Raw genomic sequence first — 11,007 nt, 5'->3', positions numbered from 1 at the left:
AGAGCCGCTCTCCGCCAGGGGTGGCATCATCGGCTCAGTTCCGCTGCCCGGAGAGCGTCGAGTGCCTCTTCACTGTAGTGGCCTTGGCGGACAGTTGGGGTTCCCCTTCTCTGCCTGTCGGTGGCACTGAAAAGCCAGGGAAGCTTGAACGTGACAAGAGTAAATGTGCTTATGCTTATGTAGTAAAACATCAGGCGAATGGAAAATCAGACTGGTTTGGGCTGAAAGGGACTTTTAAAGGTCGTTTAGTTCAACCCCTTCAATCAGCAGCGACATCTTCAACTAGACCTAAACAACCTGCCCTGGGATGGTTCCAAGGATGGGGATGGGGCAGTCTAAATCCTCTCCTCTTTTAGTTTCAAATCAGTACCTCTTGCCTTCCTGTGCAGCCCTGTAGGAGCCGTGAAAGCTGCCGCTAAGATGATGATTGAAATGCTCCTTCCCACTGTCCACGCAGTCCTTTATCGGCAGGGAGCTACCCACGCAGCTTTGCAGGGGGTAAAACCTCCTCTAGACTGCAGCCCTCCCCTGCGGCCCCCAGCCTCTGCTCAGCGAGGACATGCCCAGCTCTCCCACCCCAAGCTGGTGATATCTTCACCTTCCTCCTGGGGAGATGCGAATTCATTTACCCTCTTTGCTGTGTAGCACATGCACCTCCAGCATCTCAGCCTTGGCAAGCCAGCCCTCACCCTGCCGGGATGGGATGGGGGGCCCCAGCATCACCCTCTTTGCAGCCAGCTTCATTTTGAGCCTCATTTTCACAGAATGACAGAATTCACCACATTGGAAAAGACCTCTGAGGTCATCAAGTCCAACCTGCCACCTAACACCTTCTAATTAATTAAACCATGGCACTGAGTGCCTCATCCAGCCTCCTCTTAAGCACCTCCAGGGAGGGTGACTCCACCACCTCCCGGGCAGCCCATTCCAATGCCCATCACTCTTGCTATGGGAGACTTGTGATCAAGTCCAAGGTCGGTCCCTGTAGCAAACAGGAGAGCAGGAGATGTAGTTTCTTCTCATCTCTTGGCAGCAGAGCAGCTTGCCAGTAATTTAGTGAGGTTTACTAACCATGAAACCCCAAACTCTTCCTTTCATAACCATTAGAGAGTCTCCCTGCAAACTCTGAACGGCAGAAAATGTTGACAGCTGTTCTCTCTGTGCTCCTGGGAAAGCGGGAATGCCGTGTTTTCTTTAGGCTCTAAACCCTCTAACCCTGGGATGATCCATCTTCTGTGTTAGTGCAGTGCCCTAATCCCAGCTGGAGCATTTGTACACCACTGTAATACAAATATTTATCAGCTGGCTGAGCTTTCCAGGCTCTGCCTTCACCCCCATGGCACAGCTGTTTGGGAGCTGCACGCTGGTTTCCAAAGGCTGGATGTGCTGCAGCAAGGGTTTGAGCACTGAGAGAAGCTGCTGAAGGATCCTCTCTGTGTGACCATCCCTGTCCCTGCTCACTGTGTGCCATCTCTCAGGTGGCAAACGCTGTGGGGAGGTGGATTAGTGTCTGCTGTGTGCTCGTAAGCCACTTTGAACCATCTGGCCTTTAATGGCCTGAGATTGCTGGGCACTAATATAGCAAAATAAACCAACATTTACTGCAGAGTGGGAAAAATGCTCTCTGAAAGTGGATCTTTTGACAACGTTGCTCCACACTGTCCTCTAAGATACACATATAAGAAATACAGGAGGGTCTGGAGCCATGGAATCAGAATCCCACAACTGCTGGGGTAGAAGGGACCTCTAAGATCATCACATCCAACTGCTCCCCTACAGCTTACAATTCCATGACTTCACCACCACCACTGAACCACATCCCTTGGCACCACATCCATGCATCTTTTAAATACTTCCATGGATGGTGACCCCAGCACCTCCTGGGGCAGCCCATTCCAATGCCAATCACTCTCTCTGCCAACAACTTCCACCTAACATCCAGCCTAGACCTCCCCTGGCACAGCTTGAGACTGTGTCCTTTTGTTCTGCTGCTGGTTGCCTGGGAGAAGAGCCCAACCCCACCTGGCTACAACCTCTTCAGGTAGTTGTAGACAGTAATAAGTTCTCCTCTGGGCCTCCTCTTTTTCAGGCTGCACACCCTCAGCCTCTCCTCACAGGGCTCTGCTCCAGGCCCCTCACCACCTTCATTGCCCTTCTCTGGACATGTTCCAGTACCTCAGCATCTCTCTTGAATTGAGGAGCCCAGAACTGGACACAGCACTCAAGGTGTGGCCTGAGCAGTGCTGAGTACAGAAGTAGAATAACCTCCCTTGTCCTGCTGGCCACACTGATCCTGATCCAGGCCAGGATGCCGTTGGCTGTCCTGGCCAACTGGGCACACTGCTGGCTTATATTCAGCTACTCTTTACCAGCACCCCCAGGTCCCTTTCTGCCTGGCTGCTCTCAGACACTCTGTCCCCAGCCTGTAGCGCTGCTTGGTTGTTTCCTCAGGTGATGCTGTCCTCCTCCTGTACTTTCAGACACCAAGCTCACAAACTGTGTATTTTTAAATTGCTTTTTATTGAAATGTAGTACATTAGCAAACCCTAACTAGTCAGTATACTGCTAACATATTGGCATATACCACGTTAACTACAATACAGTGTTATACTTACATCAAAACATGTCAAGAAGTTCTGCTGCTGTCAAGCTACAAGTTCCCAAGGGCTGGAAAAATCTGACTGTTGGGAGGGCATCCCCCACAGCATCCTCTCAGCCAGACCCCTGTTTGCTGCTGACGTTTTCAGGCTTTGTGGTCACACTGCTGTGGGCCACCTTGCAGCAAGTCAGTTGCAACAGACTTTTTACCTTACATGCATGCAAACTGGGGGGGTTGTTGCTTGCTGCAGCCACCCAGGCCCCAAAGCTGGGCTGTCCCCTCTCTGCTGAGATAAAATGCCCCAGGTTTGGTGGATTCTGTGCATAGTTAGCCATGGCCTGGAGTAGGTGACCCTGAACAGGCCCAGTCGTGCAGAGAAGCTGTTAGTATCTAACGCTGACTTGCTGACTGGATAAGCAGAAGAGTGATGCTGTAGTTTGCTCAGAGAGTTTACTCTCCTTTACAGGAATGGTGTAACAGCTCTTACCACCACTGGGAGTTAAGATTAAACATACGGGGTACAAAAAGTCTACCTGCTGATGTGATGGCAACCAAGAAGGCTTCTTTTTCACCTAGCACCTTCCAGTGCCAACACGAAGTGAACCCAGCTGGGCGACGCTCTGGGATGCTGGGATGCAGGGACTGCATGGGTCTGCAGACAGGAGCTTTGCTTTAATGGCCCCCAATGTCCCTACTGAACTTCCCTGGCTTGAGAGCAGCAAAGAGTACTCAGCTTCGTTCTCAAGCCCGTGTTTTCCTGTGCAGGAGCATGGCAGCATTGCTGATCTGTTTTCTGCAAGAGCCTCAGTAACGCAGCCCAGGCAGGTGCCAAGGCTGTGGGCAGACACAGCCTTTGCTGCCTGAGACAGCCAGAGGGTGTTACAGACACGGCAGATTCAGAGCAGATCCAGCGGTGTGACACCATAACCGCAACCCGGCAGAGCTGCTCGCTTAGGAATTAACAGTTCTTGTCCCCTTGAGGGGTTCAGGCAGCTGGAAAGCAAATTAAAGCCAAGCAAAGGTGAGCCCCGCAGCACGTGGGAGGCAGCAAAATAACAGGCAAATGGCACAGCAGATGCACATAGCTGAGCTCAGGGCAAAGGCTAAAAAGCTTCTTGCTCCTGAGGGGACAGGGTACAGCGAGCTGTGGGTGGCTGCAAGTGGAGAAGGGAACAGCCCCTGCTGGTCAGGACCGAGGGAACCTCCACCTGTGTGACCAGCAGAGTTTTGGGCTGCAAACCCCCCATCCTAGCTACATGGCACTGGCTCATGTTACGCCTCACCTTTGCAAGGAAATGACTCTAAACAACTTTAACTTCCACTGAAACCCTAGGTACTTCTTACTCTGCAGGAATATTAACACTTAATCATGAACTCTTTAGGGGAAAGGCTATTTTGGGGCAATATCTTATACCACAGGCCTCCATACCCAGAGACCTTGGACATTATTGCCATAAACAGAATGGCAATTCAGACATTATTGCACAACCAACACACCCATCTCTGTTCATCTGGGCAACTCCGTGAGGCTACTGAACAGAGGAGGGCAAGGATCCTCCATGCAGGGATCCACAGAGTGAGCATCCCACAACAACAGCCTGCTTTGGCCAAGAACAACCCACCAGAAACCTTTGTGCTCCCATGGACTATGATGCTGGCTTGGAGCAAGGAAACCTCTTTGAGGGGCTGGCTGGCATGGTGATGAAGAAAATGGTGGAGGCTGGGAGGATGGCAGTGCCTGCACAACAGGGACCTTCACATGGCTCTTTGGAGGAGGAGGAAACCAGTAGTAATCAACGAGGTGGAAGGGCAGAGATTAATGGGGGAGAATTCAGACTGCTCGAGAACCTCACAGGCTTTCCTTCACCTACTCTGTAGGAGTGGGATCAAACAACTGACACAGATAAAAAGGTGTCAGTTAGTGCTGCTTTGCAAAAGCTCTGGGGAGCAGCTTTCATCCCTCACAGCACTTCATGAGCACCAAGAGGACCTGACAGCCCCTTGTGAGTTCAGAATTTTGGCCAATGGGTTAGGACATAGAATCATAGAATCAACCAGGTTGGATGCAGCCCCACACTGAGAGCAAAATCCTGGCCAGAGCCCTGCTCTTGTCACTGCATCCCACAAGGAAGGGATGCGTGTGGGGGTGTACCATTTGCTCTTATTTCAAAGAGGTTGGAAGCAAAGCAAAAATGAGCACCAACCTGCACAAGTACAGTCTATCTTTGTCCTGGTTAACTGGATCATCTTCCCTTCTCTCACCTCTCTCCTGCTCAGTGTGCCAGAGCAGCTCACTGTGGGGCAAGGAAGGGAAAAGAGTGAAGATAGGGGAAAAGGGTGAAGATAAGGGAAAAGGGTGAAGATATCTTTAAATCTAAGGACACAAATGCAAGCTGTCAGCGCACATCATGCACTCTTCAGCATGGCTCGGGCTGGAAAATTAGGTCACATAGGATTGGTAACACCGGGTGAAAACGGAGAGGAAACTTCACATGTGAAGATCAAAGTGTCTCCTGGGGACCCTGCCCTGGTCCCTCCTGCCCTGTTCTCCTCACCCCACAGAGCTGGCTGGCAGCAGCCTTGTGACTCTTGTATTTGCCCACTCTGCCTTGCTGTGCTGGTTTCTTGGCTGTAAAAAACAGGTGGCTATGGGCTAAGTAGAAAAACACCTATTTGAAACCATTCAGTCACCTCCCTCCTCAGTAATCAGGCTGCACAGCTGCCTTGAACTTCAGCTTGACCCTGGTGCCTTCATCCTTCAGCTCATGAGCTATGACTGTGGCTTCATCTTAAAGCTGAACTGGGCTAAGAGAGCCTTAGTGTGATCCTTGCCTCCTGCAGACCTCCATCTGGCACTGCTTTACGTGAACACACGTGAAGAAAACAGGAGCCCAATAAGATACTCCTCAATTTAACTCCTTGGGGGGTTTCTTTGGCTTATGTAGGCTATCTGGCTATTCCTATAGCATCCCCAGGTGCCAAGGCAAGCATCCTAGAAGCAAGGGACAGTGCAAAACAGATACCAACACATGAGCTCGCTGGAGGGAGTTATCTGTGAGTGGCATCAAAGTACATTTTAACATGCTTCAAATCGAAATACCTCATGGTAGTATCACAGGCAAAATGCACACTTACAGTCAGGTTTGGGGTTTTGGGGCTGGCAGTTATCCTCTAAGAACACGAGCAAACCTTGACTTCACAAACATCTCACTGGAACATGCAAAACTCTCAAGGAACAGAAGGCTGGGCAAGGTGAAGCGCTAGGGTTGAAGTAGTTTAGGCAAGCACTTGGAGATAAAGCTGTTTGGGGGGTTTTATATATATATATATAAGGCATAAAATGAAATGTTTTCTGTTAAAAACCACTTCCTCTTTAAAGCCTTACAAATGATTTTCCAAGTTACTGGCACCTACAGTGCTTGGTAGATTGCAGTATACTTTACTTCTATGAAATGACTCCACCATACACAGCACCACTGCAGCAGAACAACAACAACGATGCTCATCAAGCTTTTTTATTTATATATATATATATATATATATATATACTGATTAATATTAAAAGGAAAACCTCAAACTTACCAGCACAGCCCAGAAAAATCACCTGCGTTGCTGTGGTGCTTCCTCCTCAGCTTAAATATGACTAAGTAGAAGAACGTCTGCTAGGGCATGTCCCAGCATGCAGGTAGGGATCAATTGTTTGAACTAGCTTTAAATTTTTCCAGTGTTGTAAGACTTTTCCAAGTCCAGGATGTCAGTGACCATCTTCAGCTCCCTTCTTCAAGATGCTGCAGCACAAATCCATTTTCCCATCACTACACCCAGACCTTGCTCTCCACGGAGGTAATTTTTCCATCACTACACCCAGACTCTGCTCTCCACAGAGGCAATTCTTCCATCACTACCCCTCAGACCCTGCTCTCCACAGAGGCAATTCTTCCATCACTACCCCTCAGACCCTGCTCTCCACAGAGGCAATTCTTCCATCACTACCCCTCAGACCCTGCTCTCCACAGAGGCAATTCTTCCATCACTACCCCTCAGACCCTGCTCTCCACAGAGGCAATTCTTCCATCACTACCCCTCAGACCCTGCTCTCCACAGAGGCAAAGCTTCCCTCCCCACCCTTAAATCCAAGATTTTAGGTTAGAAATGAGATTTAACGACGTGTCAATTACACGAATTAATTAGTCTTTGGAGGCTTTGTCCTGTCTAACGTCCCGTCTAATTTCCATGCCTTTCCTAGCTTTCCTGTCTCCTCTAGGACAAAGCCATGCAAACAGTCTCGGTTGGAACTGAGAAACCATGGCTTTTTTTTCATGCCCTGGTGTCATTCCCAGTGGCCTTGGGGCAGATCCTTGTGCCAGGCGGAGGCAGCCCCTGCCAGAAGGATTTGCTTGGAGCAGTTGTGCCCCACGCAGCGCCACCAGAGGCTGTCCTACCCTAACCCTGCCCTGCACCCAGCTCTCGCTGTCGCGCTAGGGCTGGCGGCACAGGGCAGGCTGCTGCCTGTTGGTTGGAGACACTCAGACCTTCTGGTATTCCACCAGGCACAGCCCAGGTGTTTGCTGCCGTAGCCTCCGTGGCTCACAAGAAGCCCTGCAGCATCCTGGAGGGAAAGGGATGTTCCTTGGGCGTTCGTTTTCGGAAGGGCTCCGCTCTCACGCGTCTGCCTGCTGCCATCCCGCAGATGCAGTTACAAAAGCAGGGGTTGCTCAATCAGCTCTTCCGCCACCCCCAAGCCCTGCATTGACCTGAGTGCAGCTCAGCCAGGCTGGGCTTAGGAGCTCTGCCCAGGCCGGCTGGCGCTGTCAGGAGCTGCCCCTTCTTTGTGCAGAGGAAGGATGCTGGCCACGACCTGCTGCCGCTCAAGCCCCCGCCTGGCATTTTCTGCAACCTTCCTTTCTGCTTGGTAGGAGAACGTGGGTGTGAAAATTGTCCTCCTAAATATTTTGGGCTTTAAGTGTACTTCTAGAGTGATCTGAACGACAACAGAAGTGCATTTGGTAAATATAAATGTGGGAATTACGAGAAAATCCTCCCTACTCCTCACACCACCCACTCCTGAATTATCAGATTAAATAGAGCTGACGCACAGCAGCAAAAGTCAAAGCAGGCTCCACGGAGAGGATCATTTCCTCATTACGCAGAGCTGGGTTTTTCTTCTTCTCCTAAACATCCGTGTTCAAGACACAGCTGAACCACACTTTAGGTAAGGATATATGTCAAGCAAACTGCTCTACAACAGAAAGAAAGCCCATGGTGAAGGAGGGGAAATTCCCCTGCTCGTAGCGAAAGCAGTTAAAGTAAAGCGTGGCAGGGTTATGCCTTCCCTTCCCTTTTGGCTTAACTGATTTCTCGAGATCCCTATCCAGAGGGTGAAGCTTTGTTTCACATCTACAAGGACACAAACGCATTTCTACACCTACAGTAGGCCAAACATTCATGAAACAGCTACACATTGTCCGGTAGGAAGAGGTGAAGCAGGAGCCCTCACTGCTCTCCACATCTGCTCCTTTGAGGAACGCTGTGGATGGATAACTCCAGAGGTTCCTCTCTCGCTCTCCATTTCTGCATCACTCTTTGAGAAGCTCACAAACAATTTTCATTCTCCTCTCCCCCCTTTGTCACACGCTGGTCAAAGCAGATTTTCCCCTGTAGCGTGTCAGAGCTGTTGCTGCTTTCCTTTCTTCTTCCTGCATTCCCATTATTGATGTCAGGGAGAAAGAGCAGGGCTCGGAGAAAGTGCTGCAGATGACGGTGGGAGAGCAGGATAAGAAGCTTACCTCTTTTCTTCTCTGTGTAATGCCAACATGCTGGCTTTTAAAAAACCTCAGTGAAAAATCTGGTGGATTTTTTTAAACACACACCCACTCCCCCCCACCCCCCCAAAGAAAGAAAAGAAGTTGAGTGAGAACTCAGGCTCGTTAGATTCCTGCATGTTTCAAAAAGTCAGGTTTTCAGGTAGATCAAGTGCTGGTTCTGGGAATTTCCTCTCCATGGAAAGAGACTCACTTGACTTGAGCACATGGAAGGACCAGAAGTATATTCTGTGTGGGCTGTTTTTCTCCTGCTTCTATCAGACTGGAGACAAAAAGAAAACCAACCAAAAACCCAAAGCCTCAAGTTCCTTGAAACCTTTCTGCAAACACAAGTCCTCTCTGCAGCTTGAACCTCAGAGTGGCTTCGCTATCGCCCGGGGTCCCGTGGGTGGGTCGTAGGGAACTCAATGTGCTTATAAAGGTCCCTTCCAGAAGGAGCTATTTCACAGTAGGGTTATGGATTGACCGAGATTTACGACTGCTTTTACCAGTCACTCGCCATCTCCTCTACAACCTCTTCCCTCTCTGACACTGCCCAACCCTCTGGACAACTGAAACATGGGGGACAGCAGACCCCTGTGCCAGAGGCGCGTCTGCAGTCCGGCGCAAACCCTTAGGACCACCGTGAAGCCTCTCCTGCGCCGCCGCGGCTGGGCCGACGCAGCTCCCCGTGCTCTTGCTCAGCCGTTTCCATCAGCCAGCCTCGCTTGCCCGCAGCTCTTGGTCAGCTCAAAGGTGCCGCCCGCAGAAACCACCGCAGCTGGTCTTCGTCTTTGCAACCGAGAAGGCGGGTTCGTGTTCTGGAAAAAGCAGCTCTTCTTCAGACAAAGGAGATCCATGGAAAGAGTACACAACGATAGGAATGAGAAATGAAAAAAACGGGAAGAGGGCCAGGAAGGAGCATGGATTCCTTTCAGGTTTTGTTCTCATCATACATGTCCAAGGCAGGCTCGATGGTTGAGAACTCGCTCTCGTAGACCAGGCTTCGAGGGGACAGAGAGTTACGATGAAAGAAGTGACTGCCTACAAGAGGGAGAACAAAGCCTCGTTAGGAACATGCGTGTGAGGTGTGAGTTCTGAGCAAAGCATCCTCACTACCCGGGTGCCAACCACAGGCACAGCACACATGGCAAAACCAGGCACCCTGCAACGGACACCAGCAGCAGCTGCGTGAAACAGTTCACCTCCCTTCCGCTGCTCCCCTGCCAGCTCAAAGCAGCTGCTTTCCATAGGCATGAACAAGCCCAGCTCAAACGGTTCCTTCAGATAAACCAGGTCAAGTCTGAGCAAGGCTGGGGCAGGCTGGAGTTTTGCACTCAGGGCTGGCTGTTGGTTTACAGCCTTGTGAAGCAGCCACGTGCTTTCTCCAGAAACCTTTGGTAGGTGTCCTGTTCCCTGTGTGCGCCAGCACAAAGCACTCCAGCACAGGGTGGAAAAGAACCAAGAGATCACCAAGGACTGTCTGACCCACGCTGCTGGGAGCCAGACCTCCAACCTCCATCCACAGAGTCACCTTCTAGGCATCTACAGATCTTACACAGAATCAAAGGAGACATACCCCTTCCCCCAGCACTGGTGATCTCTGAAACCAGCACCAAGTGGTTGTTGATAGTGTCGATGGAGTGGCTGTTGGGGAATGGCAGTTCAGTTTTCCCCTGGTGACCTGGCATTCCCATGGCTCTCCAAAGCCACAGATGTTTTGCAAGGAGCCCAGCCCCGCTGCTGTACAAACGTTTCTCTCTGAAGCATCTATCAGATGAGGCCCTTGGCCAAAACATTTTCATTACTTGGTTTCTCAGTCCCAGGGGGCATTAGCTTGGAGCAAGACTGCTTAGATTACAGTATGCCAGGTAGTCAACTGAGCCAAACTGGAGGCAACTGAAAAGCTTCCGAGTTCATCAAGGAGGCACTCAGCAGACCAAGGTGCCTTCAGTTAGAGGTATCAGTGAAGCAAGCTGCTTAGAGGATTGCAGTTTTAGCCCTGGCAGAATACAGGTGCTTAAATTCTTCTTTCTTTGCCAGATTTCAACTCCAGTCTATGACCTTCATAAATAAAATCTTACAAGAGTTATGAGGGAAGAAAACTCAACTGCTATTGTCCAAACCATCTTTTCTCCCTCCCCACTCACCCGAAAGGAAAAACCTGAGAAGTCCTTATTAGAGTTAAAAGGAAAAAGCTGGAGTTAGAACAAAATGTGTAGAACTGTTGAAAGAGCAGAAGTGAAGATGAATTTTGCACTTATCAAAGCAGAGGCCCCAGAAGAGCACTGGCTGAAGGGCCAGGGCCACTGCAGATGGGCTCCACACAAACTCATTTTCAGCAAGCTGCCAGGCTGATTTGCAGCAGACTCCAGCCTGAGCTGCACAGCAGTCATGCGCCTGGGTCAAATCCTTGTTCAGAACAGCAGAACACTGAAGCTGGGCAAGGTATCTGCTGCCAGCTTTCTAACTGCACACTCACTCAGCCACTTGCTCTGAGCAGGGGAAGTTCTCATAAGCAAATTATGTTTGGTCTTGTAGTCCACTGGAACAAGTGAAGTCAGCAGTTACATTGCACAGGAGTGAAGTGCCCGTGGTGCCAGGGGT

Source organism: Pogoniulus pusillus, chromosome 22 (genome assembly GCF_015220805.1).
Source record: "Pogoniulus pusillus isolate bPogPus1 chromosome 22, bPogPus1.pri, whole genome shotgun sequence".
Lineage (NCBI taxonomy): Eukaryota > Metazoa > Chordata > Aves > Piciformes > Lybiidae > Pogoniulus > Pogoniulus pusillus.
This window is presented reverse-complemented; position numbering follows the sequence as displayed.